Source organism: Anomaloglossus baeobatrachus, chromosome 4 (assembly GCF_048569485.1).
Source record: "Anomaloglossus baeobatrachus isolate aAnoBae1 chromosome 4, aAnoBae1.hap1, whole genome shotgun sequence".
Lineage (NCBI taxonomy): Eukaryota > Metazoa > Chordata > Amphibia > Anura > Aromobatidae > Anomaloglossus > Anomaloglossus baeobatrachus.
The window spans coordinates 611489029-611509750 of NC_134356.1; positions in this window are offsets into that span (position 1 = coordinate 611489029).

Consider the following 20722-nt stretch of genomic DNA (forward strand, 5'->3'; position numbering starts at 1 on the left):
ACTCGGATAAACTTATCCTCCGCAGCAGAGATGACTCTTGGTCTTCCTTTCCTGAGGCAGTCCTCATGTGAGCCAGTTTCTTTGTAGCGTTTGATGGTTTTTGCCACTGCACTTGGGGACACTTTAAAAGTTTTCCCAATTTTTCGGACTGACTGACCTTCATTTCTTAAAGTAATGATGGCCACTCATTCTTCTTTAATTAGCTGCCTTTTTCTTGCCATAAAACAAATTCTAACAGTCTATTCAGTAGGACTATCAGCTGTGTATCCACCAGACTTCTGCACAACACAACTGATTGTCCCAACCCCACTTATAAGGCAAGAAATCCCACTTATTAAACCTGACAGGGCACACCTGTGAAGTGAAAACCATTTAGTCTGCATTACCAGTGTGAGAAATGTAGATGAGGAGAGCAGACTGTTAGTCATTACATGTCTCACATTGGTAACGCCCCCTTTCATTTATAATAATTTCTGGAGACAGATTCTCAGGGAGATCAGTGTCTGGCTCAAGGATCTTAACAGCTCATTTACATATAAGAAAAATGTGTTTTTCTCTGGAATAAAACATCAGATTGCAGCTATCAGGGTGTAATTTTATTCAACTTTCCTTGACCAACATGTCCATATAGACGTCTTAGGTTCATCCTACTGACAAATGCCCTTAAATGATTAAATTTAGGTTTTTCATTGTTTACCACTGCTTCCAGTGTATAACATATGGCCCTTCACCCCAGATGTAAAATATCCGGCCCCCTTCCTCCTGATGCATAATATCCAGCCCCTCACCATGCCGTCTGCCTTTACTATCATGTTACAGAATGGCTGGTGGTAAAGATCTCACTGATACCAGCGCGTCCTGTAATAGGATGTCACCTTTTGTAAGGCCTCATTCAGACATTTGCTTTTCACGGATTGGGCTTATATCCATAATAGTCCACGGAGCTGTTCACATGTCAGTGTTTTTTTTTGTGGATTGTGTGTCCAAGTCATGGATCACATTTCTATGTGACCATAAAAAATGACTGGCAGCAAACATTGCCCGATCTGTGTGCAATCTGTGCGTGGTCTGTTTTTAGCATTGTAATGATAGGAGAGACTCTGCAATTTATTTATTTATTTTTAATATGAGAAAATCGGTGATGAAACTCTGATGGGAAAAAATCACACTGATGAAAACACTGATGAAAATCAGACTGTTTTTGCATGCAATAAAAATCACTGACTTCTCAATGAGGCCTAACAAGTCGGTTCAGTAATTCAGTAAATTGTTTGGCTCCTAAATATTCCCTCATCACCTATGACTGATATTATAGAAGAGTAGAAGAAACCGCAGCAACTCAGCCACGAATGTTACAGAGTGGGGTCACCGAGTGCTGAGGAGCAGAGGGCAGAAAAGTCACCAACGCTCTGCTGACTCCACCACTGCAGAGTCCAGACCTCCTCTAGTAACGTCAGCACAAAAATTGTGCCCCGGGAGCTTCATGATATGGGTTTCCATGCCTGAGCAGCTTCAAGCATCCTTATATCACCAAGCACAATGTCAAACTGTGGATGAAGAGATGTAAAGTGGCAACACTTGACTCTGTAGAAGTGGAGACATGTTCTTTGGAGTGGTGGATCACACTTTCTATCTGGACATCACATAAATGAGTATGGGTTTGGCAAATGCGAGGACAACGTTACCTGCCTGACTTCATAGTGCCAAGTTGAAACGTTTGATGAAGGAGGGATAATGCTATGGGATTGATTTTCAGGGGTTGGCCTAGACCCCTTTCTTCCAGTGAAGGGCACACTTGCGAGCTCAGCCATCTCCTCCAATGTCAGTGTCTGACATGCATCCACCCCAGGATTCAAATCGATGATCTCTGATTGTTGATTGGTTTCCCTCTTGGTTCGACCACAGCCTGTTTTGTGTTGGTCCAAGTGTCGAAGGATCTTTTGTCTTTCTTTCTAATGCTTTGCCTTCCTCTTTCACTTCTATTCAGGTGTGTGCATTTTCTTGTTTGGTTTCCAGAATCACACTTTGTGAGGGGCTATTTATACTTACTACTCACAGGCCTCAGAGGTGGCTATATTTCTGGATGGATGGTTGTCTGGAGTCCCAGCTCCTCGGTTAAGGTTTTCTTACTGAGCATTGGTATTCCCTGCAGTTTGTTTATGTGAATTCCTTCCCAGCTATCTCCTATTTTGCTTCATTTAGGTGTGGGAGGGCTTTTCACATATTCTGTTCTTCTTTTTGGTTTCAGGTATTCCATCATTCCTGTAGGACTGTGTTTGCACGTTCCTAGCCCTGTGTCTCACCATCTGCTTGTGTGCACGTCATTTATGTTTATTGCTGTTTTTGTGTTACTCTTGGTTGCTTAGAGTGCAGTTAAGGACACTTAGGGGTACTTTACACGCTGCGACATCGCTAGCATCGGCTAACGATGTCCAGCGCGATAGTATCCGCCCCCGTCGCACATGTGATATGTGCTGATTGCTGCCGTAGCGAACATTACGGCAGCGTCACACGAACATACCTGCTCAGCGACGTCGCTGTGACCGCCGAACAATCCCTCCTTCAAGGGGGAGGTGCGTTCGGCGTCATAGCAATGTCACCGCGACGTCACTAATCGGCCGGCCAATACAAGCGGAGGGGCGGAGATGAGCGGGACATAACATCCCGCCCACCTTCTCCCTTCCGCATTGCCGTCGGGACACAGGTAAGGAGATGTTTGTCGCTCTGCTTTTTTCTTGTGTCTGATATAATCTACTGCAGTGCTCAAGCTCGATCACTGCAGCGGATTAGATCTGTCAGTGCTGCAGTGACAGCACTGACACTTCATCTCACACTCCATCACACGGTCATATCATTGGTGCAACCTGTGTGGCTGCATTTCCACCTCAAAAGCTGGTGAAATTGTACATTATGGGAAGCTCTTGCACTGCAAAGGGCCCTTATACTATTCTTGCACAGGGGTCCCCTTCTGTCCGTGTCCGCCAGTGGTGAGGCTTATAGTAAAATGCTTAGAAATGGGGTTTTCAGTGGGCGCTCCCAGCTAGATCAGAGGTGGTATTTTAACATCTCCCATAATACATTATGGGAGGTATGGAAACCCATAACCAAGTGATAGGAAATCTCAGAGCTCCCATACAGGCAATCACTGGTCATGGGCTTTAAAATAGACATGGCACATTTATAAGAATGGTCATTTCAATGACTGCCATAATCTGAAAGTTCAGCAGCACCAGTGTCTACAGACGACATGTTCCTCATTATAGAGAACAAGAGGAACCAGAAGACTTTGTCCATGGTAAAGCCCGCTTTACACGCTACAACAAATCTAACGATGTGTCGGCGGGGTCACGTCGTAAGTGACACACATCCGGCATCGTTAGTGTTGTAGCGTGTGACAGCTACGTGCGATTGCGATTGAACGTAAAACCGTTCATCGCATACACGTCGTTCATTTCCTTAAAATTGAACGTCGGGTTGTTCAAAGTTCCCGGGGTAGCACACATCGCAGTGTGTGACACCCTGGGAACGATGAACAGATCTTACCTGCGTCCCGCGGCTACCGCCAGCAATGCAGAAGGAAGGAGGTGGGCGGGATGTTTACGTCCCGCTCATCTCCGCCCCTCCGCTTCTATTGGCCGGCTGCCGCGTGTCGTCACTGTGACGCCGAACGTCCCTCCCACTCCAGGAAGTGGCTGTTTCCCGCCACATCGAGATCGTATGGACGGGTAAGTACGTGTGACTGGGAAAGAATAGTTTGTGCGACACGGTCAACAAATTGAACGTGCCGCACATATGATGGGGGCGGGTACGATCGCATACGATATCGTATGTGATATCGTAAGGTGTAAAGCAGGCATAAGCCTCTCGCCGGCTTACCATCCGGCAACATGTGAAAATGAGCATGTGAATATGGAGTTTCCTCTTTGATTGCGTAAGAGCACATTTTTTTTGCTTGTTGACGTGGTTTTCTCTCCTTTAGGCCCTGTGCACACACTGCGGTTTTACCCGCAGTTTTACCCGCGGTTTTGTTGCAGAAATTTCATTTTGTTGTAACCTTTCTGCAGACATTTCCCACAAAAACCTATGGGAAAAAAAAATAGCTGTGCGCACACTGCGTTTTTTTCTCAAGAACATTCTTTCTGCAGAATTTCTTGAGAAAATGTGCATGTAACTTCTTTTCCGCAGGTACCTGCGGTATTTCACTCCATTCACTGTAATGTAATCATGAAATACCGCGGGTATACCACAGGTAGCAAATGATGTGCGGTATACCCTCGGTATAGCCGCTGTTTACCTGCGGTAATGTTCATCACTACCCTGCGTTTTGCAGAAAAGTGATGTCACCGGCCCTTCCCGATTGCCGTGATGCGGTGGCAACGGGGTAATGAATGAGTTAACGGCAGCCCATAGCTGCCGCTAAGTCCACAATTAGTAATGGCAGCTTCTATGACACTTCCTCTTACTTTTTGGACTATAGGGCATCACTTTTTCTGCTTAGCAGATTTGCTGTTGTATTTGCAGCTTCTATGACACGCCATCACTAATCTGTCAGTGATAGTAAATAAACACACACACCGAAAAGCCTTTATTTGAAATAAAACATAGCCCCCTCTTTCACCCATTTATTAACCCCCCCAAACATCCAGGTCCGACGTAGTCCAAAATAGGAGGTCCGGCGACGCAGAAATCGTTTAAAATCACTCCTGGTCTCTCTCCCCTCTCTCATACTCACCGCTCACGGGCGCGACGCTGCACAGTTGTCACAAAGCTCCGGCAGCTTTTCCTCTTTTGAAAAAGCCGGCCGCTCATTATTCCATCTAGTATTCACTGCTTCCCCCGCCCACCGGCTCCTATGATTGGTTGCAGTCATACCCGCCCCCACGCTGAGCGACAGCTGTCTCGCTGCAACCAATCACACCCGGTGGGCGGGTCTATATCGTGCAGTACAATAAATAAATAAATAATTAAAAAGAAACACGTTATGGGGAGTCCCCCAGCCTAAAAATATCAGCCAGCAGCCGCCCGGAATTGCCGCATCCATTAGATGCGACATTCCTAGGACTCTACCCGGCTCATCCCAAATTGCCCTGGTGCAGGGGCAATCGAGGTAATAAGGAGTTGATGGCAGCAGCCCATATCTGCCATTAAGTCCTAGGTTAATCATGGCAGGCGTCTATGAGACACATTCCATGATTAACCTGTAAGTGAAAGTAATTAAACACATACACCCGAAAAAATACTTTGTTTGGAATAAGAGACAAAAAAACACCCTCTTTCACCACTTTATTAAAATCCCCAAATACCTCTCCAGGTCCGGCGTAATCCACACGAGGTCCCGCGACGCATCCAGCTCTGCTACATGAAGCTGACAGGAGCGGCCGTAGAACACCGCCGCTCCTGTCAGCTCCACGCAGAAATTGAAGTGAGCCGCACTGTCAGCGGGAACGTCACTGAGGTAATGCCTGTGTGTGTGCGGTGATGATGGGTGCGGTAGTGCCTGCGTGTGCGGTGATGATGGGTGCGGTAGTGCCTGCGTATGGTGATGATGGGTGCAGTAGTGCCTGCGTGTGCGATGAAGATGAGGGCTGTAGTGTCGGGATGTGTGCGGTGAAGATGAGGGCTGTAGTGTCGGGATGTGTGCGGTGAAGATGAGGGCTGTAATGTCGGGATGTGTGCGGTGAAGATGAGGGCTGTAGTGTCGGGATGTGTGCGGTGAAGATGAAGGCTGTAGTGTCGGGATGTGTGCGGTGAAGATGAGGGCTGTAGTGTCGGGGTGTGTGCGGTGATGATGTGGGCGGTAGTGTCGGGGTGTGTGCGGTGATGATGTGGGCGGTAGTGTCGGGGTGTGTGCGGTGATGATGAGGGCTCTCTCTCTCTCGAAAACTTAACGCAACGCGTTATTTCACTGGAATCCGTGGCCTTTATTATCATGCTTTTTGCAAGGCATCCGTCACATGCATTACACAATGCATTGTGACTGATGCCGTTTAACGCAATTGTGAAAGAAGCCTGAGACAGAGTGCTCAATGAAGCTCCATGTACGAGGCTGCATGGGTAACTTGAGGACATTTCCCACGCTGATCACATTACCGCTCGCGAGAACTTGTGTGTCCTCACACGACCTCGTCAGCGGTAATAGCGTGACGTCACCAGCCGGCAGTGACCCTGTGAGATCTCAGATCCGAGGTCCCACAGTGTCACTGCTCTATCACAAATACTGTGGGGGGGGAATCACATACATCACAAATAAAAGCTGTAATCCATCCATCCATTATTTATCTATCTATCCATTTATCTATCTATCTATCTATCTATCCATTTATCTATCTATCCATTATCTATCTATCCATTTATCTATCTATCCATTATCTATCTATCTATCTATCTATCTATCTATCTATCCCTCTATCTATCCATTATCTATCTATCTATCTATCCATTTATCTATCTATCCATTATCTATCTATCCATTATCTATCTATCCATTATTTATCTATCCATCCATTTATCTATCTGTCCATTATCTATCGATCTATCCATTTATCTATCTATCCATTATCTATCTATCCATTATCTATCTATCTAGTTATCTATCAATTTATCTATCTATCCATTATCTATCTATTTTTTTTCTTTTTTTTTTTTTCTTTTTCAACATGCTTTATTTATATATTATTGCAGTTACAGCATAAAAAACCTCAGGGACCAACCTGCGGAAAAACCGCTGCAAATATGCACCAAAACCGCTGCAAAACCGCATGCGTTTTTCCCGCAGTTTTGGTGTGGTTTTTACCGCAGATGCGGTAATCTTCAACTCCCAGACGTTTCTCAAGAAATGTTCTTGAGAAAAATCACTTTTCTAGTGCGCACATAGCCTTAAACACATAAAATAATTTTATCTTATTCTGAAATAACGTGGCACAAGGTGGCATTGCACTTCAGACTACTGTTGGCCAAACCATCTGATTTCACTGAGACCGACTGATTGGCTAATATACGAGGGGCTGCTGATAAGTCTTTGGCTGTGTGATTTTTTTTTTGTTTCTATGGTAACGAATGTTAAATTACATGAAAGCCTTATGTGTCTAATTTGTTTTCAAAATGTTGTGTTTATCGCGTATGGCAACAGTGTTATATGCACGCGGGAAAACAAAATGGTGGAGTCTAATGCGCTATTCACAGCAACTGAGACCAGAGGAGTGATAAAATTCTTGTTTCTGCAAGGAAAGTCTGCGAAGGATATTCATGGTGAAATGTCGCAGACATTAGGGGATCAATGCCCTTCATATTCCACAGTTAAGAACTGGGTTTCCAAATTTAAAACGGGCCACTTCAGCAATAATGATGAGGAATGTCTTGGACGACCCAGAGTGGTTGTTGTTCCGGAGATCGTCGATGCTGTGCACAACCTCATACTGGAGAATCCACAAATTTCAGCTAAAGCAATAGCAAACATCATGGGGATTTCCTGTGAACGTGTTAGTGTCATTATCCACGAACATTTAGACATGAGGAATCTTTCTGCAAACTTAGTCCCCAACAGATCAGAGAAGCATGCAAGTGAAAACTTCCCGGTCCATTTGTCAGCATTTCCGGACTGATAAGAACTTCCAGGATCGACTGGTCACTATGGATGAGACCTGGATTTATTTATATTACCCTGAAAACAAGGAGCAGTCAAAAGAGTGGAGGCACAGTGGTTCTCCTCATCCAAAGAAGTTCAGGGACCAAAAATCAGCCGCTAAGGTGATGGCGTCTGTGTTCTGGGATAAGGAAGGCATGCTGCTAGTAGACTACCTTCAAAAGGGTTCCACCATCAATGCAAGGCATTACATTGAACATTTGGACCAATTGAAGGCAGCTCTGAAGATCAAAAGGTGCTACAAACTGTCCAAAGGAATCTTTTTTCTGCAAGACAACACCTCAGCTCACACTGCACAAGCAACCACGGCAAAACTGGCAGAGCTGGGCTTCCAGCTGGTTGATCTCCCACCTTATTCACCAGATCTAGCTCCCACCGACTGGCATCTATTTCCAAACCTGAAGACTCACCTCAAGGGTACCAAATTTCACACCATTTCTGATGCCATGGCTGCTACGGATGCCTGGTTTGAGGCACAACCGAAATCTTTCTTTTTGCTAGGCTTACAGAACTTGCCTCCAACTTCTCAATCAGGAAACATGCACATTGGACATGCACCTCAATGAAGAGGTCGGCCGGAATAATAACTTCCCTGTTTGTTGTTGTTACAATGCCCTAAATCAAGTCACTGAAAAGGCAGACTTAGGAAGGTTAGTATTTTGGGTATGCTCCTGTGTGTTTGGAGGTGCCTTCCTAGATGATAATGAGGGTTGGAACTTAAAGGAGTTGTCTATTTTTGGACCAAGGAATGCAAATTTGGTGATTACATTTTTACACCATATTCCTGCATCCAATCTACAACTCCTGGCAAAAAATATGCGTTTTTTGTTTTTTTTAAAGCATTTCTGCTGCCACGGTTTTTTGGTGCAGATTTTTGCCGTGATTTTCTGCCAGGAGGTGGACATTTGGTGCTGAAATCGTTTGCACCAGATTTCAGCACTATATTTGCACCTCCTGGCAGAAAAAAAAGTTCTTTTGCATTTTTGGGCCAAGGGATGCAAATTTGGTGATGAAATTTATACACCATATTCTTGCACCGGAGTCACCAGAAATGGTCTTCCAACAGTCTTGAAGGAGTTCCCAGAGATGCTTAGCACTTTTTGGCCCTTTTGCCTTCACTCTGCAGTCCAGTTCACCCCAAACCATCTCAATTGGGTTCAGGTCTGGTGACTGTGGAGGCCAGGTCATCTGGCGTAGCACCCCTTCACTCTGCTTCTTAGTCAAATAGCCCTTACACAGCCTGGAGGTGTGTTTGGGGTCATTGTCCTGTTGATGATGTTAACATAAATGATGTTCCAACTAAATACAAACCGGATGGAATAGCATGCCGCTGCAAGATGCTGTGGCAGCCATGCTGGTTCAAGTATGCCTTTAATTTTGAATAAATCCCCAACAGTGTCACCAGCAAAGCACCCCCACACCATCACACCTCCTCCTCCATGCTTCACGGTGGGAACCAGGCATGTAGAGTCCATCCGTTCACCTTTTCTGCATTGCACAAAGACACGGTGGTTGGATCCAAAGATCTCAAATTTGGGCTCATCATACCAAAGCACAGATTTCCACTGGTCTAATGTCCATTCCTTGTGTTCTTTAGCCCAAACAAGTCTCTTCTGCTTGTTGCCTGTCCTTAGCAGTGGTTTCCTAGCAGCTATTTTACCACGAAGGCCTGCTGCACAAAGTCTCCTCTTACCAGTTGGTCTAGAGATGTGTCTGCTGCTAGAACTCCGTGTGGCATTGACCTGGTCTCTAATCTGAGCTGCTGTTAACCTGCGATTTCTGAGGCTGGTGACTCGGATAAACTTATCCTCCGCAGCAGAGATGACTCTTGGTCTTCCTTTCCTGGGGCGGTCCTCATGTGAGCCAGTTTCTTTGTAGCATTTGATGGTTTTTGCCACTGCACTTGGGGACACTTTCAAAGTTTTCCCAATTTTTTGGACTGACTGACCTTCATTTCTTAAAGTAATGATGGCCACTCATTTTTCTTTACTTAGCTGCTTTTTTCTTGCCATAATTTTTTTTAACAGTCTATTCAGTTTGACTATCAGCTATGTATCCACCAGACTTCTGCACAACACAACTGATGGTCCCAACCTCATTTATAAGGCAAGAAATCCCACTTATTAAACCTGACAGGGCACACCTGTGAAGTGCAAACCATTTCCGGTGACTACTTCTTGGAGCTAATCAAGAGAATGCCAAGAGTGTGCAAAGCAGTAATCAAAAGTGGCTACTTTCAAGAACCTAAAATATAAGACATAATTTTCAGTTAGTTCACTTTTTTTTATTAAGTATTTCATTCCACATGTATTAATTCACAGTTTTGATGCCTGCAATGTGATTCTACAATTTTCAGAGTCATGAAAATAAAGAAAACTCTTTGAATGAAAAGATGTATCCAAACTCTTGGTCTGTACTGTTATATATATATATATATATATATATATATATATATATACCGGCGGCACGGTGGCTCAGTGGTTAGCACTGCAGCCCTGCAGCGCTGGGGTCCTGGGATATAGTCCCACTAAGGACAACATCTGCAAGGAGTTTGTATGTTCTCCCCGTGTTTGCGTGGGTTTCCTCTGGAGTCTCCGGTTTCCTCCCACACTCCAAAAAAAAACAACATACTGATAGGGACTTTAGATTGTGAGCGTCAATGGGGACAGTATTGCCAATGTATGTAAAGCGCTGTGGAAATAACAGCGCTATATAAATGAATACAATTATTATTATTTTTTTTATATATATATATATATATATATATATATATATATATATATAATATATATATGGTACCACATAATAATAACCTGAGAAAGATTAGCTGCCACCACCACCACTTACCAGGCCAATTGCGGGGTAGTGGATTATAGAGCAAGGTGAACAAAGTTATTACATTTTAAAATTCAAAAATATAGGCAGTTTTTTGTTTTTTTTTTAAATATACAAAAGATTTTACAAAGAGGCAAAACAATACAGCATATACAATTACATAAATTAAAAGGAATAAGCATAGGAAAATTGCTATACCTGCGCCACAGCAATGGCTTCTAAGTTTAGAAGAGGGAGAGGCTCCTTAGAGAAGAAACCTGAGAACCACAGCAAGCAGTCCCTTCATGAACCAACCAAAGCTAAAATGTGATATTTGCCTTTCATTAACACATTACTTCCCCTTTGGTGACTCCTGACAGGACAGGTCATGGAATGTGGGTGCAGTTTCCAGAAAATTATGAAATCCTAACTTACAGGACATCTTCACCCCTGATGGTCGCAGGTTGGAGATAGTGTGTCATGTTTCTCATCACGATTTTATCTTTCTATAGATATGAAACATGGCAAGGCTAGTGTGACGCCCTGGGCAAGCCAGGGGTCACAGGTCACAACACCACATGCACCCCACATTCCCTGCAGGTACACCTAGCTAACCCAAAATCCTTGTTGCCTTCCTCCAGGGGCTGATGTCCACACCAGGGGGTGGGCCAGGCGGTTGGCTCCGCCCACCGAGGAGTTCACAGCCCTGGAGGCGGGAAGAACCAGGCAGTTGAGTGGAGGAGTTTAGCTCAGGCAGAGCTTGAGTGAGAAGCAGAGTCTAGTTAAGGAAGTGAAAGTAGAAGGGAGTGAAGTGGTAAAGGAGGACAGTAAGAGTGGTGACAGAAAAGGAACAGTTAAGCAAGCCTGAAGTTGGTCCGGGTGTGTGCCCCAGACTGTGACAGCAAGGTCAGCAGACGGTGGTGATAGTCTGCAGGGGGACTGCTCGGAGGTTGCTGGAAGGACCACGGACGGGTAGTGACCCGGCGGTACCGGAGCAGTATACGAAGAACAGTCAGCACCAGGGCAGGGGCCTTTCGGATCCCGGCAAGGCTAGGAGTCGCCATAATTTGCCAAATCCGTCAGTGAAGGGGACCTCTATCTCCTAACAACCAAGTCCCGATTGAAGGCAACAGTCCGACCATTGAGGGGAGACACCGCCATCGCCAAGGCACCAGTTTCCCAGGGCCAGCGCCTGCGGGCAAGAGAGAGGCTCCTCCGGCACATATCCAAGCCGGGGAGCGGGTAACCGGTGGGGACCCATCGCTACCAAAGAGACTTTACATAGGTGCAGGGAAGAGGCCGTCACCGCTAACTGCAGGGAACCGCAGCACCGTAACCGTCCGAGGGACCCGTCCAACCAGCCGTTTGTTTGCCGAGAACTGTGTCGTGTTTACTGGCTGAGTGAGTACCTCCGTGCCGTGCGGCACAGCGCTGCCCCTGCGCCCCTGCACCTCCACAGGCCCCAGACCCGCCTGTCCACCATTCCAATCCCATCACTGGGCCCCGGGAGCACCCAACCCCTACCCACGGAGGGGCACATCAACAACTGGCTGCTCCATACCATCACTCCTGGGCTCCCCATACAGAGCAGCGGTGGTGTTAACAAATCACCACAACCGTGGGTGGCGTCACGGACAATAAACTATCACAAAACCCAATCCCCTTTCACTCACGGGCGAGGAGCGCCGCTCGAGTCCCCGGGATCCGGCCCATCGCTCGAGCCACCGAGCAGCAGAGGCCGCAGCAGCAGCGGCAGCCGGACCCGAGCAGTAGGGAGAGCGTGGCGTCCCCTCCTCCGCCCGCGACAACTTGGCGTCACGAACAGGATCTTACCGCTCTGCCGTTGGGTAGAGGTGCGCCTTGTGACCGCCGGAGGTATCCGGCCGGAAAATTTCAGAAGTCGCCATCTTTGGCGCGAAAAGTTCCCGCTCGAGCGTCTTCTCGAGTAGTAGAGGCGCGAAGGCCAAAACCCCGCCCCGATAGAGGAGGGGCCGGAAAGAGGCTAAGGGGGACGAAATGGCGACTGGACGCATGTAGCCGCGGCTATAAAAGCAGGGACGCCAGGACTCTGCAGACATCTTGTTCCTGGGAGAAGCCGCCAGCAGCATGTGGATGCCGTCCCGCAACACCGTAGCCCCCGCGCCTGGAACCGCGGTGTGGGTGGAGATCTGGACCGCGCAGCTCTACCAAAGGCTGCAGGTCAAGATGCAGCTCCTCATGGAGGAGTGGGAGACCGATATGGCGGACGTCATAGCGACCGTGCGGAGACGCGAGGAGGAAGCTTAGGAAGGGAGGGTGAGTGACCCACGCCCCGATGCCCTTGAAGGGCCGGTCATCGCGGCTGCGGGACCCGGTCCAAACCCTCTCCTTCTGCTGCCTCCCTCGCCACCCGTCCCGGAAGCCGTGACCCCGCCACTAGGCCCGCTACCACCGCAACCGGTAGCGATACCCAGCCCGTCCGCACCAGCAGACCAACCTGTAGCCGGAGCTCGCAGCCGACCGGAGGTGCTGCCCTGGAAAGCCCCGAAAGCCGAACCGGAGGCGTCCCCTGAGATAGTCCCCGAGTCGGAGCAGATGACCCGCTCCGTGCCGAAGGCCCAACTGCGGAAAGCCCCTGTGCCCATCCCCCACACCTCGGATGAGGTTGCGCCGGGTTGCCGATGCAAGGCAGCGTCTAAGGCCACGTCACCGCAGGACCTGACTCCCAGAGTATCAATAGCAAAATACCCAAAGGATCCACAGTATCAACCTAGGCAAATAGCTGAATCCAGGCAAAAAATAGGTGCTTAGAAAAAGAGACCTAAAATATAACTTTTATTTCACGTGCTTAGTAAAAAGTGAACCTAGGCTCACTAGAGGTGAGTAAAAACAAACCACAGATATATTAAAATCCTGTTAAACACAGGGACAGAAGAAACAGACCAATTAGTTCTTGGCCCTTAGTGATAGGGTACGGCAAATGTTGGCCTCAAAACTGGGTTGAGGATGCTACCAAAAAGAACCCCCCACCACGGTATTGTTAACAATTGTACTGAAACACAGCCCTACTCATTCATACAGCTGAATATGATAACAGCATAAGGGCATGTATCACAGATATCAAGGGTGTATGTTAACAATTACACTGAAACACAGCTCTCCTCATTCATGAGGCTGAGTTTGATAACAGCATAAGGGCATGTGTCACAGGTATCAAAAGAGTGGACCACAGGGAGTCATATTAAGTTGTCCCATAAGGGAACGATCTTACCCGGTCCAGCTGATATAAAAGAAGGGCGACATATGGGAGGACCAATAAAACGGCTTATCCAGGGGGGCTGTCCACCAGCTCATCAGATCCCACAATAATGCCAGAGGGTCACTTCCATGCTAGGGCAGATACTCACTCCCAACGCGTTTCATGGAGAACAATCATCAGGGGAGTCAAGTGAGTTAAATCATATATGGCCCATACCATCCTATGTGGCCATTTTATTATGCCCGAAGAGATTCTAAATAGAAACAAAGTTCAAAATAAGCCCTCATATACATAGACAAGAATAGAGGCCCATTTTCTTTGCCCCACAATTCATATACTCACCGCACTCTTAAGTGCGTCAGTCATAGGCCCCTTCAAAAGTGCCGCGCTCCGTCTCCGGAAGCGGGCTCCTTCTTATAGGGAGGCGCATGCGCAATAGCATCGTTCCGGCCGATGACGCGCGTTCCCAGCAGACACTGGGACCGGAAACACGCGTCATCGGCTGCCGCATCGCAACAAGGCGGGCGCGGCCTCACCAGGTAACGTCATATCCTGGTGGGTGACGCCTGCTGGGAAGCACAAACCAGAGCATGGAGTGCGCTGCCATAGCAACGCACAGCAACGCACAGCAGCTCCGGCTCTGCCTGCAGAACATCAATATAAAAGAAACCATGTTTGTTCGTTAATGCATGGTGGGTACAAGTAGCTTATGACAGCAGCATTTATATCATAGTATTGGTACAGTATAGACCCGTCCACATAAGCCCTGTTGATATTAGTATAGAAAAGATTATTACCCACAGGGAAGAGCCACATTTTAACCGAGCAGTGTTACAAGTATTAGGGCCCGGGGCATCTATTAAGAAAAATTACTGGAAAAATACGCATTATGTCCATATGTCACAATCACAGAGTGGCAGTCATTGAAACAACCATGTAGATATACCAGTGACATAATTGCAGATTAGATATTTCTTAAGTGAGGAACGACCAGCGGGAACAAGAGCGGAGCATAACAAGCTATAAGTTATACACGAGGGCATACAGACAGGGGGGGGGGAGGGGGGGGGGGAGGGAATATAACAGGCCAAGACTGGAAAAAAGGGGGGGGGGGGGAATGGGGGTGGAACCTACTAAGATGTTAACCTAGCAAACCCTCTGACCCTACCTACCATGTGGGGGTCGGCACCCTAACGTTCCCCACGCCCATGGTGCCCCCACTCGGCCGTCGTCTATCCCTCCTACACTCACCCTAAATCCCTGCAGTGCTCCTAAAGGAAGGGGGTGAAGGACAGGGACTCATTTAGGCCCATTGGTGCCATGGTATTGAGGCTATAGATCCAATAACACTCCTTTCGGAGTATCGTCTTGTCCCAATTCCCTCCCCTGATGGGGGGGCGAATGAGGTCGATCCCCATAATCGTGAAACTTTTCAAATCGCCATCATGAAAATTGTTGATGTGTCTAGCAACCGGTGTGTCATATTTCTTGAGGATATCGTTTTTGTGTTCACCCACACGTCTTCGCAACTCTCTAATCGTTTTTCCAATATAGAGTTTTCCACATATACACTTAATCCTATATATGACTCCCCTTGATTTGCAAGTGATCAGTGATCTTATGGAAAAACTCCTTTTGTTGTTATAATTTGCGAACTCCCTTCCTTCCTCGATGTATTTACAGTTGACACAGTCATGACATTTGAAACATCCATGGGCCGCATTCGTTGTTCCCACCGGTCCATCCTCACTGAAATGGCTATGGACAAGTCTATCACCCAGGGACTTGGCCCTCCTATAGGTAATAGAAGGATACGTCAAAAGATGTTTATCAATTAGAGGATCCATTTTTAGGACATGCCAATACTTCGAGAGGATTCCCCTGAAGGCACCCGCCCCATTGTTGAACGTAGTGATGAATCTAAGAGTCTCAACAGAATCCTCCTTCTTTTGATTGGGGTTCAAAAGTTTAGTACGATCCACATTGCGTACCTCATTGTAGGCCTTGTGGATAATGCCTTCGGGGTAGCCTCTTTCTTTTAGGCGTCCCATCAACTCAACTGCCTGTTTGTTAAAGCCCACTTCCTCCGAGCAGTTACGCCGCATCCTTATGAATTGCCCCTTTGGAATTCCTCTTTTTAGGGGGACAGGGTGAGCACTCTCCCACTTCAACAGGGAATTCGAAGATGTAGCTTTTCTAAACGTGCTGGTGACCAAACGACCATCAGGCCCTCTCTCCACCATCACATCAAGGAAAGACAGTTTTTCCCCACCAATCTCACTGGTGAACCTCAGGCCAATCTCATTGTCATTTAATTTAGCCATAAAGTGATGGAAATCACATAGCTGACCCTTCCAGACAACGAAGACGTCGTCGATGTACCTAAGCCATAGGACGACGTCTTCGGTGTCCAGGAGGCCGCCAAACACCACAGTCTCCTCCCACCAGCCCAGGAGGAGGTTCGCATACGACGGGGCACAGCAACTCCCCATCGCGGTCCCCCTGAGCTGGTGATAGAAACTCCCTCCAAAGGTGAAGGTGTTTTTTGTCAGGCAGAATTTAAGTGCCTTCATAACAAAGTCATTGTGTTGGCGGAATTGACTTCCTCTGGATTCCAGGTAGTATTTGACAGCTCCCATTCCTGCTGTATGTGGAATGGAGGAATACAACGCCTCTACGTCGATGCTACATAAGAGCATACCCTCCTCCAAGAAAATATCCTCTATGCGGCGTAGGAAGTCTGTCGTGTCCCTGAGGTAGGAATTGAGGGACAGCACAAAGGGTCGTAGAATTTTATCAATGTAGATGCTCAGCTTCTCCGTTATGCCTCCTATACCCGAAACTATGGGGCGACCCTTTAAGGGATTTAAACCCTTGTGCACTTTAGGTAAAGTGTAAAAGGTCGCCACCACTGGAAAGGTAGGTAGAAGGAATTCATATTCATTTTTATCAATAATGTTGGACTCCAAAGCCTCCCCAAGCAGGGTTTTTAGTTCTTCTTTATACCCCGAAATAGGGTTGGAGTCCAACTTCGCATAACAAAATTTGTCACTAAGGATCTTTAAACAGATCTCTTTATAGGCGCTAGAGTCCAGTATCACCACATTCCCCCCTTTATCAGAGGGCTTTATGGTGATACTGGAGTCTCTCTCTAAATTCTTGAGACTGAGCATCTCACTCTTAGTCAAATTGTATTGACTTCCGTAAGAACCCCTGCTGTTCCTCACATCCTCCATTACCAAATTAACAAAGATATCGACAGCATCAATCTCCGTCATAGCGGGAGGCATCCTGACACTTTTATTTTTCAAATTGGTGAAGGGCCCTTCACCAAAATCATTCGGGTTCATGTCTCCAAGATGGAAGAGTAACTTTACATCCTCCAGGAGTTCTCCTGGGATCCCCAATTCAGCCGAGTTTTTTTCTTTTTGTTTCTCAAAAATTTTTTTCCATTTAAGGCGTCTGGCAAAAAGATGCAGATCCTTAATCGCCTCGAACTCATCAAAGTCCGTTGTAGGGACAAAGGACAAACCCTTGTTAAGAATGGACAAGTCCACCTCAGAGAGGGATCTAGAAGACAAGTTTATCACCTGAGGAGCCCCGCTTGTGGTTACGGGTTTAGTTGTCCCTTGCTCCTCAGGTGATATTGGTTGTCTAAAAAACCCCCCCTGTTTCCAAAATATTGTGGGGCTCCCCTGTGTTGGAATCTTCCCCTACCTCTCTGCTTTTTGGATTGTTGTGGGGGTCTAAAAGGATTGCTCCTGGTTTCAGAATCTGAGAGCTCCGCGTCCGTGGAGGAGATATCAGTCTCACTTTGCCTGTTATTACGGTTATTCGCAGGAAAATATACTCTATTCTCCTTGAAGTCTTGTAAATCCCTAATATAAAATTTATGTTTACGTTCTTTTAATTTATATTGAAACTTCTCTATAACCCCTTGCAAGACCAATTCTTTGTTGGCAAAGTCACCTTCGCTGTTAAATTTGCGAGTGATATCTATATGCTCCTTAAGGGAGTCCTCCAGGCTAGTGAGATTCTTCTTTTCCTCTTCCAATAATAACCTCATGAATCTGAGGGAGCTTTCAGTTGCCTCTTTTTCCCAGAGGTTCATGAAATCACCATTTTTATGGCGGAAACCAGGTTGTAGTGTGATCCTAAGATGTCGTGGGACTATCCTTTCTTTTAGATAGCTTTCCAGTGACTGGACCTCCCACCAAGATGTTATACGATCCTTATAGACCTTTGTAAGGTCTTTAAATGCCCCACTAAGGGTAGGTGTGTATCTTTTCAATACTAAATTCTTCTCTGAGAATACATCCTTGGCCTCCGTGGCCCATTGTCTGGTGTCTATATCTGATGAAAGAAAGCCTGCCATCAAGCGGAAATTGGATCAAAACATCAATAGCAAAATACCCAAAGGATCCACAGTATCAACCTAGGCAAATAGCTGAATCCAGGCAAAAAATAGGTGCTTAGAAAAAGAGACCTAAAATATAACTTTTTATTTCACGTGCTTAGTAAACGTGAAATAAAAGTTATATTTTAGGTCTCTTTTTCTAAGCACCTATTTTTTGCCTGGATTCAGCTATTTGCCTAGGTTGATACTGTGGATCCTTTGGGTATTTTGCTATTGATGTTTTGATCCAATTTCCGCTTGATGGCAGGCTTTCTTTCATCAGATATAGACACCAGACAATGGGCCACGGAGGCCAAGGATGTATTCTCAGAGAAGAATTTAGTATTGAAAAGATACACACCTACCCTTAGTGGGGCATTTAAAGACCTTACAAAGGTCTATAAGGATCGTATAACATCTTGGTGGGAGGTCCAGTCACTGGAAAGCTATCTAAAAGAAAGGATAGTCCCACGACATCTTAGGATCACACTACAACCTGGTTTCCGCCATAAAAATGGTGATTTCATGAACCTCTGGGAAAAAGAGGCAACTGAAAGCTCCCTCAGATTCATGAGGTTATTATTGGAAGAGGAAAAGAAGAATCTCACTAGCCTGGAGGACTCCCTTAAGGAGCATATAGATATCACTCGCAAATTTAACAGCGTAGGTGACTTTGCCAACAAAGAATTGGTCTTGCAAGGGGTTATAGAGAAGTTTCAATATAAATTAAAAGAACGTAAACATAAATTTTATATTAGGGATTTACAAGACTTCAAGGAGAATAGAGTATATTTTCCTGCGAATAACCGTAATAACAGGCAAAGTGAGACTGATATCTCCTCCACGGACGCGGAGCTCTCAGATTCTGAAACCAGGAGCAATCCTTTTAGACCCCCACAACAATCCAAAAAGCAGAGAGGTAGGGGAAGATTCCAACACAGGGGAGCCCCACAATATTTTGGAAACAGGGGGGGGTTTTTTAGACAACCAATATCACCTGAGGAGCAAGGGACAACTAAACCCGTAACCACAAGCGGGGCTCCTCAGGTGATAAACTTGTCTTCTAGATCCCTCTCTGAGGTGGACTTGTCCATTCTTAACAAGGGTTTGTCCTTTGTCCCTACAACGGACTTTGATGAGTTCGAGGCGATTAAGGATCTGCATCTTTTTGCCAGACGCCTTAAATGGAAAAAATTTTTTGAGAAACAAAAAGAAAAAAACTCGGCTGAATTGGGGATCCCAGGAGAACTCCTGGAGGATGTAAAGTTACTCTTCCATCTTGGAGACATGAACCCGAATGATTTTGGTGAAGGGCCCTTCACCAATTTGAAAAATAAAAGTGTCAGGATGCCTCCCGCTATGACGGAGATTGATGCTGTCGATATCTTTGTTAATTTGGTAATGGAGGATGTGAGGAACAGCAGGGGTTCTTACGGAAGTCAATACAATTTGACTAAGAGTGAGATGCTCAGTCTCAAGAATTTAGAGAGAGACTCCAGTATCACCATAAAGCCCTCTGATAAAGGGGGGAATGTGGTGATACTGGACTCTAGCGCCTATAAAGAGATCTGTTTAAAGATCCTTAGTGACAAATTTTGTTATGCGAAGTTGGACTCCAACCCTATTTCGGGGTATAAAGAAGAACTAAAAACCCTGCTTGGGGAGGCTTTGGAGTCCAACATTATTGATAAAAATGAATATGAATTCCTTCTACCTACCTTTCCAGTGGTGGCGACCTTTTACACTTTACCTAAAGTGCACAAGGGTTTAAATCCCTTAAAGGGTCGCCCCATAGTTTCGGGTATAGGAGGCATAACGGAGAAGCTGAGCATCTACATTGATAAAATTCTACGACCCTTTGTGCTGTCCCTCAATTCCTACCTCAGGGACACGACAGACTTCCTACGCCGCATAGAGGATATTTTCTTGGAGGAGGGTATGCTCTTATGTAGCATCGACGTAGAGGCGTTGTATTCCTCCATTCCACATACAGCAGGAATGGGAGCTGTCAAATACTACCTGGAATCCAGAGGAAGTCAATTCCGCCAACACAATGACTTTGTTATGAAGGCACTTAAATTCTGCCTGACAAAAAACACCTTCACCTTTGGAGGGAGTTTCTATCACCAGCTCAGGGGGACCGCGATGGGGAGTTGCTGTGCCCCGTCGTATGCGAACCTCCTCCTGGGCTGGTGGGAGGAGACTGTGGTGTTTGGCGGCCTCCTGGACACCGAAGACGTCGTCCTATGGCTTAGGTACATCGACGACGTCTTCGTTGTCTGGAAGGGTCAGCTATGTGATTTCCATCACTTTATGGCTAAATTAAATGACAATGAGATTGGCCTGAGGTTCACCAGTGAGATTGGTGGGGAAAAACTGTCTTTCCTTGATGTGATGGTGGAGAGAGGGCCTGATGGTCGTTTGGTCACCAGCACGTTTAGAAAAGCTACATCTTCGAATTCCCTGTTGAAGTGGGAGAGTGCTCACCCTGTCCCCCTAAAAAGAGGAATTCCAAAGGGGCAATTCATAAGGATGCGGCGTAACTGCTCGGAGGAAGTGGGCTTTAACAAACAGGCAGTTGAGTTGATGGGACGCCTAAAAGAAAGAGGCTACCCCGAAGGCATTATCCACA